This window comes from Erinaceus europaeus, chromosome 13 (genome assembly GCF_950295315.1).
Source record: "Erinaceus europaeus chromosome 13, mEriEur2.1, whole genome shotgun sequence".
In the NCBI taxonomy this organism is placed as follows: domain Eukaryota; kingdom Metazoa; phylum Chordata; class Mammalia; order Eulipotyphla; family Erinaceidae; genus Erinaceus; species Erinaceus europaeus.
Genome location: NC_080174.1, coordinates 17,669,337 through 17,685,390, shown reverse-complemented (window position 1 = coordinate 17,685,390; position 16,054 = coordinate 17,669,337). Strand labels below are relative to the sequence as shown.

The following is a 16,054-nucleotide window of genomic DNA, read 5'->3' as shown; positions in this document are numbered from 1 at the left end:
CACGGGGTTTTTACTTTGGTGCCCTACTCCAGATTTAGTCAGATCCTGCTTTTAGTTTCCCTTTCAGATCTTCTTTCTCAACTTCTTTCGATGAGTGGGATCATCCCATACTCATCTTTATCTTTTTGACTTAGCTCACTTAACATAATTCCTTCTAGCTCTGTCCAAGATGGGTCAGAGAAGGTGGGTTCATTGTTCTTAATAGCTGCGTAGTTTTCCATTGTGTATATATACCACAGCTTTCTCAGCCACTCATCTGTTGTTGGGCACCTGGGTTGCTTCTAGGTTTTAGCTATTATGAATTGTGCTGCTATGAACATAGAAGTACACACCTCTTTTTTGTTGGGTGTTATGGAGTCCTTGGTACCCCAAGGTATAACCCCAGGAGAGGAATTACTGGATCATAAGAAAGGTCCCTGTCTAGCCTTGTGAGAGTTTTCAAAAATACATCAATAGTAATTTCTAGTCTTATAAATCACTATTTAATTAATATTAGAGGGTAAAATTGATTGAATATCCCAAACTTTTTAATGCACAGACCATAGGCTAAGTCTTTGATATTTTGACTAGCTTGAAAGTTTAGACCAGGGAGAACAGAAGTAACAAGTGGCACAACTATATACAAATAATGTCAAAGTACATAAATTATGGTGATGTTGTATATGATACAGTAAATCCTAACAAAGGGATTTTCAAAGCTAACCCAATTGCCAATAATATTATAGCAATAATTATCTATTATCTTCTTGAACCCTAAGACAGCAGGAACCTCCCGCTTCTTCTATAGAACCTATATTTCCCCCTGTCCTGGAATCCCTAGTGTGGGGCTCACTTTGCTGCAAGTTTTTCTCAATATATACCAAATGATATTGCATCTGCTCACCCCAACCTAATCAAAGCAATGAATACCACCTCAGCATGCTTCACTTCAGACTGTGTCCAGAGACATCAGGCATGGAATATCAACCCTTCAGCCTCATTATTTGGGTGAGACCATTCCTTTCATAGGATTCTCTAATTCCATTTCAGATGGTTCACTTCCTAACAAAGTCTCAAGACCTAGATATAGACTAGATCCCATGAGATAGATCATAGGTCCACATGTATCCATAAATTAGGGCAAAATATATACCTAAAAGCAAAAGTACACAATAATCTGTAGTGAGTCAGTATCAAGTTCATAATGAAATAGTGTCTACTTAGACCTAGATACCCTCCTCACCTACTTCCTATTACACTTCCCTCACTCACTCCAAAGCTGACCTTATCAAAGCAATGACTACAAAAGCTGAATAAGGGCAAGACACTGGCATACTTTAATGATGACTCTTTAGTCACTATCAGGCCACTCCATCATCTGGTGCCCTATTTGGGGAGTCCTGAGATTCCCAAACAGACATGATGGGCCTAGACCTCAAATAAATCCCTCTCCATTGTTACCAGTCATCTATATCAAAACAACGCAACAGACCCCTTTGTGGGCCCCCATAGGACCTTGCCCTCAACTTGGATCTGCAATGGCAGAGAATGTTCCATCCTCTGAAGGGAGGCTGGACAACATACTCTATACTCTACCTGAGGAAGATGGGTCCTGAAATTGGGGCAGCTTGGAACATTCCTACTCATGACCACAGAATGTGAGCTCAGATCTACAGAGCTGCAGAGGTCACATAGGCACCTAAGCTGAATATGGGTCCCAGATCACATCAAATAGATGGGGTTTACAGTCAACAATATTTTATAGCTTTCCCATATTTGGGAGCTACTCTCTTCTCTGATCCAGCTTTCTTGTCCTTTTTCCAGCCATGACATCATCTCCCCAGACAATAACTTGGGCCCACCTGCATATCAGATTTCAGGCTCAGGAAAAAAAAAAAAAGCTGATATATTCACAGTCCCTTTGAAATATAACTAACATATGCCTACTAGCTATCTACAAAATGAAGACCCCCCCCAACTTTTCATCTGCATTACTCTAGCCTTTAGGTTCTTGATTAGTCAACAACTTGTTTGGCTTTATATGTCAACTCTCTTTTCAGCCACCAGGTTCCAGATAATACCATCATGCCAATCATACTTCCCTGGACAGTTGACCCCACCAATGTGTCCTGGAGCCCTGCTTTCCCAGAGCCCTGCCCCACCAGGGAAAGAGAGAGATAAGCTGGGAGTATGGATCGACCTGTCAATGCCCATGTTAAGCTGGGAAGCAAGTACAGAAGCCAGACCTTCCACCTTCTGCATCCCATAATGACCCTGGATCCATACTCTCAGAGGATAAAGAACAGGAAAGCTACCAGGAGAAGAGCTGAGATGCAGAGTTCTGATGGTGGGAGTTGTGTGGAGTCATGCCCTTCTTATCCTATGATTTTGTCAATGTTTTCTTTTTATAAATAAAAAAATATTTTTAAAAATGTACTTGGGAGCCAGCACTGGAGCACCTGGTTGAGCTCACATGCTATACTGTGCTTGGGCCCAGGTTTGAGCCTCCGGCCCCCATCTTCAGGGGAAATGTTTCATGAGTGATGAAGCAGGGCTGAAGGTGTCTCTCTGTCTCTCTCCCTCTCTATCTTCCCCTTCCCTCTTGATTTCTGACTATCTCTATACAATCAACAGAGAAGAAAAATTTAATTTAAAAATAAAATAAAACATGTACTCGCTCCCCAGCTTAAAATAGCCTGCCCTGAGCCTTACCTGGTTCTCCTACATCATGTGTCTCCCCTCTGCTTCTGTGAACAAGACCAATTCGAATGTCCTGAAGGTGTGGAAAGCTGGCCTCATGGTGGTGGTAGACAGTATAATGGTTAAGCAAACAGACTCTCATGCCTGAGGCTACAAAGTCTCAAGTTCAATACGCTGTACCAGATAAACCAGAGCTGAGTGGTGCTCAGGTTTAAAAAAAGCTGCCCTCCTCCCAGATGACCTTCACTAGCTACTGCCTCCTGTCCATCCAGTTGCCCCATGCACCTACTAAGGAGTCATCTGTACCCCATCTCCATATCACCTTTCTTTACTTTTTTGTCCCCTGAAAATCAGGCTTATTCGCCAATACACTGAGAAGACAGGTCTCTTCCAGTACACATAGGGGTGTAAGGTCTCAGAAACTGTCGTCATTCTTCTCTCTGATCTCAATTCCTTCTCCCCCTAGGGTTTCCCAAAGTTTGTATTTGAACAGCGCAACACAATGGCTCCCAAATATATATGACTAGCCCTGACGTTTAGCTGCATATGATGTATAACAATTTATGAATATTAACTTTGAGAGCCTCCCTGCACTTCTTTCTGCTATTCCAAACAGGTAGCTTGGCCCTTTGAGAGCCCTCAGAGAATTCTGCTGATCAAGTTCCAATTTCTCCTGCCAATAAATAGGCCAAACTAGAAAAAAAAAAAAAAAATTCTGTCCAATAGCTGCAGACAGGTCTTGGTCCAAAGCACTATTAATAGCTAAAAAGCTATAAAGCAGGTAAAAGTGATATTCACCAGGAGGTCAGAGAACAAATAGACATTTTTGTCAATCTCTCATAAAAGTACAAAACAAAAATTCTCTCTCGAGCTAGAAGAAAAAGTGATAAAGTTTAAGAGGAGGTCTGGTTACCTAGATGTGTAAATAAATACGGTTTATTTTAAGGCCAAGAACATTTTTCAAAATCCTTGTCCATTTGCATGTCATGGAAACAGTCAAAACACTCCATATGACAACGTTTTAGGGCAAACAAGAATGTGCTGTACACATTGCTGAAACAAACCAGACACACAGCAGGAGTGAAGTGAGCGAGAGAGCTTGACTGAGAAGTCAGTATATGTGGAGAAGAACAATCCTCTCCATTCAAACATACAGTCATGAATAACAGTGAAATGTCCTTCCAAGCTTTTAAAAACAGACGGCAACTGTAGCTGGCATAGGGTTTAGAGATAATATGAAAGTCGAGAGCAAAGCTTAGAAACCTCAACACAGCTACATACTTTATCCCCCCCAAAAAACTGATACTCAATAAAAAACTAAATTTAGACAGATGCATTTAAGATAATAATCAATTTTATTTTATAGTACAATACAAGCTAATTATGAAAATATTTCTATGACTTGTCTATAAATTCTTACATGCAACTAAGAATACTTTCTCAAAATTTCTATATTAAAAAAAAAAAACTGCCCTATGGGGTGGGGCTAGATAGCAATAGCATAATGGCTATGCAAAGACACTCTCTTGCCTGAGGCTCCAAAGTTCCAAGTTCAATCCCTCCTCCCCCATCACCATAAACCAGAGCTGAGTAGTGCTCTGGTGTAAAAAAAAAAAAAAAATTAAAAACTAAAAAATCTGCCCTATGGGGGCTGGGTGGTGGTGCATCTGGTTGAGCACATATTATAATGCATAAGGACCCAGGTTCAACCTCCCACCCCCATCTGCAGGGGAAAAGCTTTGCAAGTGGTGAAGCAGGGCTGGCTGCAGGTGTCTCTCTATCTCCTCATTCTTCTAAATTGCTGGCTGTCTCTAGCCAATAAATAAATAAAGATAATAATTTTTTAATAAATAAATAAAATAAACCACCCTATATGTGATAGTGCATTTGATTGATTTTTTTGTTTTGTTTTGTTTTAGTTAGTGCATGGATTATTTTAAAGACATTTTAATGATTTTGTCTGATCCTAAAATCATTTTTCCTTCAGAAAATTTCCCTGGTAACAGCACCTTACTGAGGAAGAACTTCGAGTATCAGACTGCTAAGTTGGAAGTTATATTGTCTAAGATGGGTGTACTTTCTCAGTCATGGGAGTGAGTTTATTTCAGAATGTCAAATTAAGGGGAGGGAGGGTGCTAGGTATATAAATATATTCTTTTATATATTTTATTTATGATTTATAAAATTATAAGATATCAAAAGTGTAGTCTTTCACCATTCCTACCACCAAAATCCTGTGACCCCTGCCTACTCATGATAACAGTCACATTTTTCCCAAGGTGTTAGAGACAAGTTAGCTACTTTTTTTCTTTTTTGGAAGTTCATGTGTTTCTATCCTACCATCTTCCACATGTGAGTGAGACTATCTGATAGTTGACTTTCACTTCCTTACTTATTTCATTAAACATTATCACTCTCAGCTCCATCCGTTTTTCTTCCTGAAGGACACACTTAGTCTTTTTTAAATTGCTAAGTAATACTCCATTGAGTGTATGCCCCATTATTTCTTAATTTACTCATTGTTAATGGGCAGTTAAGTACTTCTACATGTTAATAACTGCGAGTAATGCAATCATGAGCATGGATAAATTACTGAGTGGTGGTGCTGGATCATACATTTTTTAAAAATTTTTATTAAATTTTTGTATTTGTGATTAATAGTAGGTTACAAGATTGTAAGATTACAGTGTATATAGTTCCATGCCACACCCACCACCAAAGTTCTGTCTCCCCACCCTGGCACCTCCCAAAGAGAACCTCCACAGTTCTCACAAGTCTTAGAAGCAGTTTGCTTGCTTCTGATTTTTTGTTCAAGTTTATGTGTATCTCTAGATTCCATGCAAGTAAAGTCAGGCTCAAGATAAAAAAAATATATTAAAAAAAAAACTGATATATTCACAGGCCCTTTGGAATATAACTAAAATATGCCTACTAACTATCTATAAAACAGAGACCCCCCCCCCCAACTCTTCATCTGCACTATTCCAGCCTTTAGGTTCATGATTAGTCAACAACTTGTTTGGCTTTATATGTTAACTCTCTTTTCAGTCTCCAGGTTCCAGATGCTACCATGATGCCAGCCAGACTTCCCTGGACAGACGACCTCACCATTGTGTCCTGGAGCTCAGATTCCCCAGAGCCCTGCCCCACCAGGGAAAGAGAGAGATAGGCTGGGAGTATGGATCAACCTTTCAATGCCCATGTTCAGCTGGAAAGCTGTCATTTTCTCCGGGCTGGCTTCACGGGTGGGTAACAGATGACCAGAAACTCGTGGCTGAGCTGAGAATGCAGTTTTATCTTTATTCAGGAGAGGGCAAACAACCTAACCACCACACAATGTGTCCCTCCATCTTTCTCCTCCTGAGGCAGCGTCAGGAACTCAGGAAGTACCTAGGGTAGGGGGCGGGGAGAAGGAAGAAGAGCAAACTAGCAAGGGCTAAACCAAATCTCTCAGAAGCGGGGGGAGTGAGACCAAACCAATTTAACAGAATGATCATGTAAATAGACCACAACTTCAAGCAATGTAACAGAAGAGATCCCAGAAGCAGAACTGGAAGCATACCAACAGAAAGCAAGTACAGAAGCCAGACCTTCCACCTTCTGCATCGCATAATAACCCTGGGTCCATACTCCCAGAGGGATAAAGAATAGGAAAGCTATCAGGAGAGGGGATGAGATGTGGAGTTCTGATGGTGGGAATTATGTGGAGTTGTATCTCTCTTATTCGATATTTTTGTCAATGTCTCCTTTCTATAAATACATTTTTTTAATTAAAGCTAAAATAATAATAATAATAAAGAAACAAGTGGTGTGTTAGTCCCAGTCTGTTCTTTGGAACATAGGTGAGATGCTGTGGTCTACTCAAACTCTAGGACAAGGGATATATCCTTCAGATGACAGATAAGTTCTCCAGATCTCACTCCTGAGGGACTTCATGGGTCCGAGATGTCCTGTGAGTCCTGAAATGCAGTGTGCATGCCTGTTTTTTAAAATTTTATTTTGCAGTGTGCATGTTACAGGAATCTTGTTAAATAAAAATATGAACCAGAGGGCTTAAGACACTGAAATGTATTATATCATGATTCTGGAAACAGGAAGATCAACATTTAAGCAGAGTGATGCTTCATTTGAACCTCTAAAGTCTCTGGCATGGATCTACCTTTGCCTCTTCTTAGTTTTACATGGCTACAGATATTGGAAAAATTTACCCTCTTCTAGACCCAGGGAAAAACTCTTCTGGACACAGTGGTAGAGAGCAGGAATTCCAAGTGTGAGGTCCCAGTTTCCATTACTAACATGATGTGTGTTAAACTGATTCCCTGGTTCTCTTTTTTTCCTTTTTTTGATTTTTTAAAAATTATCTTTATGTTTTTATTAGATAGAGACAGCCAGAAATTGAGAGGGAAGGAAGAGATAGAGAAGGAGAGAGAAAAATACCTGTGGACTTGCTTTAACAGTGTCAATGCTTTTCCTCTGCGAGTGGGAACCAGGGGCTTAAACCTAGGTCCTTGCACACTGTAGTGTGTGTGCTTAACCAGAGCCACCCCCAGCACTGGCTCTCTCTCTTCCTCTCTGTATCATTGACAAATATATAAATCTTTTTAATTTTATTTTGTCATTGCCACTACTTCACCTCTCTTTAGATACCACTTTTCAGACAGAGACAAAGCGATGCTGAGAGACAGGGAAAAAACACCACATTTCCAAAACCTCCTCCAATGCCATGGGAATTGGTCTTTAACTGGGGTCACATGCATGTCAAAGGAGGTGTACTATTTTCTCCAGCCCACAAATAATTATCTTTTAAATAAAATCTTCTCCCAATCCAGAAAAGCTCTCCTCAAAGGCATATGACCAATAGTTTTATTTGTGACTAAGTATTAAATCAGAAAGTCAGTCGTGTGTTTCACAGATGATCCAATAAGAGATTTCAAAAGCAGAAAGTTTATCCTCTGATACAGCCAAGTAAATACAACTCACTCTTCATATACATTTTCAAATAAGTAAGCTTGTGTACTCAAGAAAGAGGGCATGACAGTGCCATTTGTCATTCATAGTTCATCCCAACTTCACCTGGTAACTGGGGATACCATCTGTATTTGCTAACAGGCTTCCTCTAGAGAAAATGTACACTGTTGGGTTATCTCTTTCTGACAAGAGGTGCCTTTGAAAAATGGTTGCCTAAAATTAGTAAAGTCATGGAACCCTTGGAATATACCTAAAAAAGACTGTCAGCTTTTTCCAAAATGGAGACCCCAAATCTCATCTGATCTATTCTTACCCTTATGTTCCTGACTATCAAACAATTTGTTCTGCTTTCTATATTAATGCTCTTTCAGCCACTAAGTTGCAGATGCTACCATGACACCAACCTGACTTCCCTAGGCAGATGACCTCACCAATGTGTCCTGGTATCCCACCTCCCCAGAGGTGGAAAAGATAGAAACAGGCTGGGAGTATGGATTGACCTGCCAATGCCCATATCTAACAAAGAAACAATTACAGAAGACAGACCTTCCACCTTCAGCACCCCATAATGATCCTGGGTCCATACTCCTAGAAGAATAAACAATAGGAAAGCTTCTAATGGAGGGAGTGGGATATGTGACTCTGGTGGAGGGAATTGTGTGGAATTGTATCCCTCTTATCCTATGGTATTATCAATCATTATTAAATCAATAAAAAAGTAGTTGCCTGCTGAGATGAGGCTCCTACCTTCCCCAGTCCCCAAACTAGAAGTCTTGGACACTGCCTTTCAAAGATATGGCTCTTGACGCTAGAGAAAGACAATTCAGTAGGGAACAAAAAGTTGTTGAGTGAATTAATTGCCCTTTAAAGCCATTTACATACAGTTCAAAGAAACAAGGACTTATAATTTGAATTTTTTTTAAATAGAGCTGGGGAGATAGCCTAAAAGATATCAAAAATATTTTCATTCCTGAGACTCTAAGGTCTCAGGTTCAATCCCCTTGGCCTTACCAAAAGCCAGAGAAGAGAAGAGCACTGGTAAATAATAAATACAGTTGTCTAAAGTAAACTCTTCTAGAAAAAAGGGAACATCTTTTGCTTAGTCTCAAAGTACTGATGACCTCCCTATTTCCTTATGCCAATAATCACTGACAGTCCTTGGTTTATCAATGTGTAGGAAGAGTGCCAAAATACAAAAGGCATCTCTGAGTTTACCTACCCATTGTCCTTTCAGAGCCCCATAACTTCACTTCTGCTAGGAAAATTATTTTCTTAAAAGTAGAAAATAATTTATTTTAAAAAAAAATGGGGGGTGGGTGGGCAGTAGCACAGCGGGTTAAGCACACTTGGTGCAAAGCACAAAGACCTGCATAAGGATCCTGGTTTGGCCCCCAGCTCCCCACCTGCAGGGCGGTTGCTTCGCAAGCAGTGAAGCAGGTCTACAGGTATCTTTCTCTCCTCCTCTCTGTCTTCTCCTCCTCTTTCCATTTCTCTCTGTCCTATCCAACAACAATAACAAGGGCAACAAAATGGGAAAAATGGCCTCCAGGAGCAGTGGATTCATAGTGCTGGCACTGAGTCCCAGCAATAACCCTAGAGGCAAAAAAAAAAAAAAAGAAAAGAAAAGAAAAAAAAACAGGTAGTGTATTATGTGGTAAGAGGGCAGTTATTTCATCCCCAATTTACCCCCCAGGTTCATTTTATTGGCATTTCACCCCATATCTATCCCCTCAAGTTCTTTTTGGTCAGTGTTTCAGATCTCTTCTACACAAGACCATCCTATGTCTATATGTAAATTATTTCATTGTTTTCTTTGTTGTAAACTGGGCTTGAAAACTCAAAGCCACAGAGGTGGAGATCATTTAACTAGAGTATTGCTGGGAGGGGGGCATTTTATTATTCCCAGTTTCTCAGGTTCTTGTGATCTACGAACCCAAGAGTTAGTGTCAGTCACCAAATTCGAGGAATGGGAAAGGAGAGAGGAGACAATGAATTTTGACAGGGAAAGTTTAATAGAAGTAGAGAATCTCTTCTGGAAGGGAGAGATAGAGGGGAAGGTGAAGGGGTGCTCCAGCAAAGAAACAGCAAGTGGTCCTTGAGTGAGGTGCCCACACTGGGCAGACTGAGGTCTTTATAAGGAGCTCTGTTACCTATTCAAGGGAGATGGAGGTTTCACAGGTTGCATCGATAATTGCGTAGTCAGCTTCTGATATGCTCCTTCTGATTGTTGCTTGGAAATTTTGTCCTCTGCACACCTGAGTGGGTTGCAACTTCTGCAGTGTCCTGAGTATTATCTGTTTGACCCACTGGAACTTCTCAAGCATGGTGTCTTTTGATGACATGGGAACAAAAACACTCTTGACCTTCTGCCTAGGGCCCCTCTTTCTGCCTGTAGCTACTCTTCCTTTCTGTCTCATTATGTGAATGGCTGTGGGAGGACCAACCCTGGGTCTGAGAGAAGGACCTAGAGCTAGTTCCCTCCCAAGAAAAGTCACTTTAGAAGAATCCCAAATGACTCTGAGATCAGGTATGCAGAGTGTAAACTTTTCTTTGAAAGAAGTGAAGTGGAAGAGAGTGGGGCAGAAACAGAATTAAGGTGCAGGGTAGCTCATGTGACAGCTGCATTAGGGCCATGAAGAGAAATGACTCCTCCATGTGCTCTCCCCTCTCTTCTATTCCTAATTCTAGTAACCCCTGGAGTTAACTTCCTATTGGTCCACTGAGATTACCTGTCTTTCCTATTGGGCTTCTGTATTCCAGGTGTGGTTACCTTTCTGAAGTCCCTTCTACAATATAAAGTGTTTCCCATTATGCTCTTTAAAAACCCTACCAACTATCTCCGCAGTGCCATTTACTGTTCTTCCCCACTCATAAGGAAACAGATATCATAAACAAAACAAAATGGCCGACCATAGAATCAACTACTTGGGATTCCAGGCCTCCTATCCCTCAGAACTTCCCCTACCACAATCACCTGTTTCCCTAGGTGCCTTGCAGGGATTGGACGCACTAGTTCCCAGATGTGTATTTTAGCTTATTGCATGGAAATTGTCTTTTACTGTTGTTCAGGTGTGAAGATAGGGAAATTCCGGTTTCCAGGCCTGCAGACTGTCTTTCTCAGCTACCATTACCCCATTTCTGCCTCCATCCTCATGTGGTATTTTTCCTACGTATCTTTGTGACTTATCTTTCTTTCTCCTTTCTCTTGTGTTTCTTGCCCCTTACCATCCCAACCCCTAGTCAGTTACCCTCAAAACACCAGTTCTGGGGTAACCCTGAACTATCTACATTTTATCGCTTCGCCTGACTGAACTCAAGTTGATTAAAGAGGAAAAATGAAATGTTTTAATTTCACTTACAGACTTCAATTCTATGAATGCAAGTTCTTACAGACATGCTAACAGTAATTACACTCGTGTGTTTGAGTTTCTTTCAAAATGTAATCAAGTCATCAATCAATAAATATAAATTAATAGTTATAGCGTTAGCTCTTTTTCTAAGTAGAAACAAGTGTTATTAGCAAGAAAGTCTTTGTTTCTTAAAGATTAGATCCAGAATAATGCGATTAAAGTAAAAAAAACTGAAAGGATAAAATGGATTTAAAGCCCTAAAATATTTAAATATTTAAGACTTATTACTAGATCAACTAGTGAAATCCTCAACATGTCAGAACAACAAAACCTAAAGCCCCTTTGTTCTCCCCTGTGGAAACTGTAAACTGCCAAAAGGCAGATGTATTTATTCTCTGCTGGCTGCTGCTCCTGCTGCTACTACTGCTGTTAAGATTATAGAGCAGGATACCTGCCAGGACAGAAATATACAAACTCAAAGTAAAAGCAGATCTGCAGGGGTGAGGTGTGTTCAAGTTGTCCACAAGGTGGTCATCTCTGTAAACATGGGGAGAGGAAGGATCAGAGGTGAGCTTCCTGTTGCTTAAGGCTTTTTTATTTTACTTCAAAAGTTGGTTGGTTGGTAGGTTGGCTGGCTAGCTGATTGATTGCTTGACTGATGGAAAAGAAAGAGAGGAAGAGAAAGAGGACCAGTGCATCACTTCTGCATATGCAGTACTAAAAAAGGAACTCGGCATCTCAGATATATGTCCTATGTTCTAGCCACTTACACATTCCCCCATCCACGATAGATAATATATATATACATATATATGTGTATATATATATATGTGTGTGTGTGTGTATATATATATATATATATATATATATATCTTGTAATTTTATTGAGGGGTTAATGGTTTGTAATATAGTTGTATAAATTCTCTGTCCATGATAGATGTCTGCAAGACACTCTCATTGCCAACCTCAGTACTTTTCCACTATCAAGCACCAGGACTTAAACCTGCCCTCCCATCACCACCCCTCTCTTCCCAGAGGAAGAAGCCAGCAGCTCTTACATGAGCAATACCACTGAGTCACTTGTTCCTAGGGTCTAATTTTTAGAGAATGAGGATGTGAGGGAGGGAAGTAGAAAGGGAGAAAAAGAAAGACCTTTTAAAGGTCCAGAGTTTTATGAAGAAGGGCTTTAGACTGAGTTGAGCCTCACTTGTATTAGGTCCAAGGGAGTGCAAGTAATGCAGTTGGACTATTCCTCAGAAATCACATGTCCCCAATGCACAGAGCAAGCAGGGTTATTAGAGAGCAGTGAGTCAACCACCATGATCTATAGCACAGAATACAATGTTATGACATAACTGAGAACAACTTCACATGGCTAGATGTTAACAAGTGGACAGAAGATTCCTCTGTCTTTTCCAAGGTCTCTAAGACCTAATACTATTTGCTAACCAGCTACATTAAGAGGTATTTCTATTTTCATAATCTATGTGGTACTAAAAAATGGTACTAAAAAATTTTTTTTTTTTCAGAACAGTATTTTATTTATTTTTTGGGTGGGGGAACAGATAAGCTTTTATTATTTTCTTTTTTACAAATACACAAATACCCCAAAGAACCATGCAATACTGCCAGCATTGGATGTAATCCTGGGCCATATGTCTGCACACTCTTTGCAACTGGGACTGTGATGACAGAACCTGTCATTTCCTCTTTATTGTTTACAATGACAGCTGCATTGTCTTCAAAATATAAAAATGCACTGTCTTTTCTCTGTTGTGACTTTCACTGTCGAATTATCACTGCTAAATGTACCTTCTTTTATTTATTTATTTATTTATAAAATGGAAACACTGACAAGACCATAGTGTTGTATGCTTTACATTGGGTAGTTCTCCCCAGCCAAGAGAATTGGATCAGTCCAGTTAGTTTCGCGGGCCCGCTTGGCCCCGCCCCTAAGAACCCTGCCTGAGTTAGAGAGTTCCACAGTTGGAGAGTTGAAGAGTTCCAGAGTTCAAGAGTTCGGGAGTTAGAGGGTTCCTGAGTTGCAGAGTAAGAGAGAGTGCTTGCGCCGCCACAAAGAGACAGCAGAGTTCTGTTTGGTGATTAGTTTGGTTTAGTTTATGAATCGTTGTTCCTGAATAAAGAAATACAGCTTCCCTGCCCAGCCGTATGTCTCTGGTTGTCTCTGTTACCCGCCCGTGAAGCTAGCCCGGACAGCTAGAGCCGCCGAATTTTTAACAACACCATAGGATAAGAGGGGTACAATTCCCACCACCAGAACTCTGTATCCCATTATCCCATCCCCTCCCCTGATAGCTTTCCTATTCTTTAACCTCCTGGGAGTATGGACCCAGAGTGATTATAGGGTGCAGAAGGTGGAAGGTCTGGCTTCTATAATTGCTTCTCTACTGAACATGGGCATTGACAGGTTGATCCATACTCCCAGCCTCTCTCTCTCTCTCTCTCTCTCTTTCCCTAGTGGGGCAGGGCTCTGAGGAAGCAGAGCTTCAGGACACATTGGTGGGGTCATCTGTCCAGGGAAGTCCGGTTGGCATCATGGTAACATCTGAAACCTGGTGGCTAAAAAGAGATAACATATAAACCAAACAAATTGTTAATTAATCATGAACCTAAAGGCTGGAATATTGCAGCTGAAGATTTGGGGGGTCTCTGTTATGGAAATAGCTAGTCAGTCTATTTTAGGTGTATTCTAAAGGGCCCATGACTTTACTAGTTTTTGCCTGAGCCTGACATCTGATATGCAGGTGAACCCAGGTTATTGTCTGGGAAGATGATGTCATGCCTGGATAGAGGACCAGAAAGCTGGATCAGGGAAGAGAGTGGCTCCCAGATATGGGAAAAGTGTATAAATATTGTTGACTGTAAATCCCATCGATTTGATCTGGGGCCCACAGTCCTTCTTTCTGAGCTCTGGTTTCTCTGTTTTGACTATGGCCATCACCATGTCACCTACACAAGCAGCAGGAAGCCTATTCAGTCTTGATACCCTTCACAGAAATGAAATAGAAATTTTTGGCTTCTGTTTTCACAGCTCAGTTGACCATGGCCCCTACTGGAAGTCCCAAGGAAATCCAGAATTTGGCCCCAGAGGACTCACCACACCCTCACTTCGATATCTTGAATGTCAGAAAGAGACAGAAAGGACCAGAACAATATTGTAAGTGCATAGACGAACACATGGAAAAAAGTGGTTTCTGATTCTATATTTTACTAAACTGAATTCCATTTTTATGGATTAAATGTGTTTACTGTGAAATAATAATACTCTCAATAGTTTTGGAATGCAAACACTATTGTAAAATATAGAATTACCTTCTGCTTTCATTTCTTTGTAGCTCTGGATAGTTATATTTGCATTTTTCTTAGCCTACATAAGAACTTATCCAAAAATAAAAAAGAAGCTATGTCACAGGAAGAGATCAGAAAAACTCTTTGTGGCAATAAAAATCAAGACTGCTAGCCAAGTAAGAAGATTCTGAGGATCAGTAATCCTTGCATTTGATATGGATTATAGTCACTGGGCCCTTTATTATAAAGCCCCAGTGGGGCTGTTATTCTGAAGTGTCATGCTACAATCTCTCTGGCAACACAAAGGTTGGCAGATATCTTCAACACATTAGAATTTTCCAGGGAGCCTGTTGGGAAGACAGATTCCTAATTGTGGCTCTCAATTTCTAATTCATGACGTGTGGAATGAGGTCTGAGGATATATATACTTATCACCAGGGTTTCACTGCTCCTAACTGACTTTATCAGGTAACAGAGAGAAAGAGAGAGAGAGAGAGAGAGAGAGAGAGAAAGGGAGAGAGAGAGGAGGTAAAGTGGGAGAGAGAACAATACCACAACACCAAAGACCAAATCTTCCCTCTTGCAGTGGAATCCTGATTTGAATCTGAATTGCACACAAGATAAAGCAGACACACTCCCAGGTGACTTATATCACAAGATTGAGTGTCTACATTTTTTTTTAAACCAGAGCACTGCTCTGCTCTGGCTTATGGTGATGTCAGGGATTGAACTTGGGACCTCAGGGATCTGGACACACCATACTAGTGTACTTATAAACCTATCACTAGGAGATAAGTAACTATACATGTGTGACGGCTGTCTTGGGAATAAACAATGCATTGGGTCTGTTCAAATTCTTTTTTCACATCACCCATGTCATTATCACCCCTAGGGGAAAGGTCATTTTGAAAACACGTTGACCAAATAAAGAATGAACCAAATGTCAAAAACTAAAAAAGGAGCCAATGTAATTGCAAGCTTGAGGAAAAAAAAGCCAAGGCAAAAACAAATCAGCAACAGGAGGTCACGTATAAAGAAAGCCAAATGTCCAAGAATATAAGGTGGTGATTAGAGATGAGTGTGTTCTCACTGGTTGACAGCCATTCTGGGAACATCATTATGGATCTGGTGAATGTGGTTCATCAGTGGAATGAAACTTGATTCCTTAAGGAGCTAACCATGGCAGGACACCATTTTTCCTCCCAGGCTTCCATCCTCCATCGATGCTTACAGACAACAGAGAAAAACTAATGTTTCCTGAGTTCATCTTGTGGAAAGTCATCTGACAAGAAGTTTTTGAATATGCTTGTCTAGTCCACATCTCTGAAAGTCTACAACTCCAACTGGATAAGTCCTCACAGCTCATTAGGTAGAGCATGGGCTTTCAATAATGCCCAAGACCCTAGATGTAATCTCCAGTACCACATGGGAGCACCGTGGCTGGTACCAACAGAGCTCCATGGATTGTGGTGCAGTGCCATGTTGTCTCTCTCTATCTCTCCTTCTCTCCTATCTCTGCTTCCCTCTTTCAGTTCTGAAGAAAATGTATCTAGATTACTCAGTGGTGTTGGTATGCATGAGACCATTTGGTTTAAATCCCCCCTGCTTAACACTATTCTATTTAAATAACCACTGCATTCTTCTGGAATTCATTTTCAATGTAAGTTGAGAGGGCCAGGGCTTGTTCGCAGGTAGATCTTCCTGGGCGGAAACCAGCCTGGGCGGGTGATAGGAATTTCTCTGTAAGA

The 16,054-nt window shown here is 40.7% G+C and overlaps 1 long non-coding RNA gene and 1 pseudogene across 1 annotated transcript; both read right to left on the bottom strand.

The window, feature by feature from the left end:
* Nucleotides 1-5,972: 5,972 nt before the first annotated feature.
* On the bottom strand, nt 5,973-10,467 carry LOC132542489 (uncharacterized). Its single transcript, XR_009553500.1, has 4 exons — nt 10,377-10,467; nt 9,798-9,976; nt 8,395-8,455; nt 5,973-6,069 (listed from the first exon to the last, which is right to left on the bottom strand). It is a non-coding gene; the product is annotated as an uncharacterized LOC132542489 (long non-coding RNA).
* Nucleotides 10,468-12,585: 2,118 nt separating this feature from the next.
* LOC132542645 (large ribosomal subunit protein uL14-like) lies at nt 12,586-14,185 on the bottom strand (annotated as a pseudogene).
* Nucleotides 14,186-16,054: the final 1,869 nt, after the last annotated feature.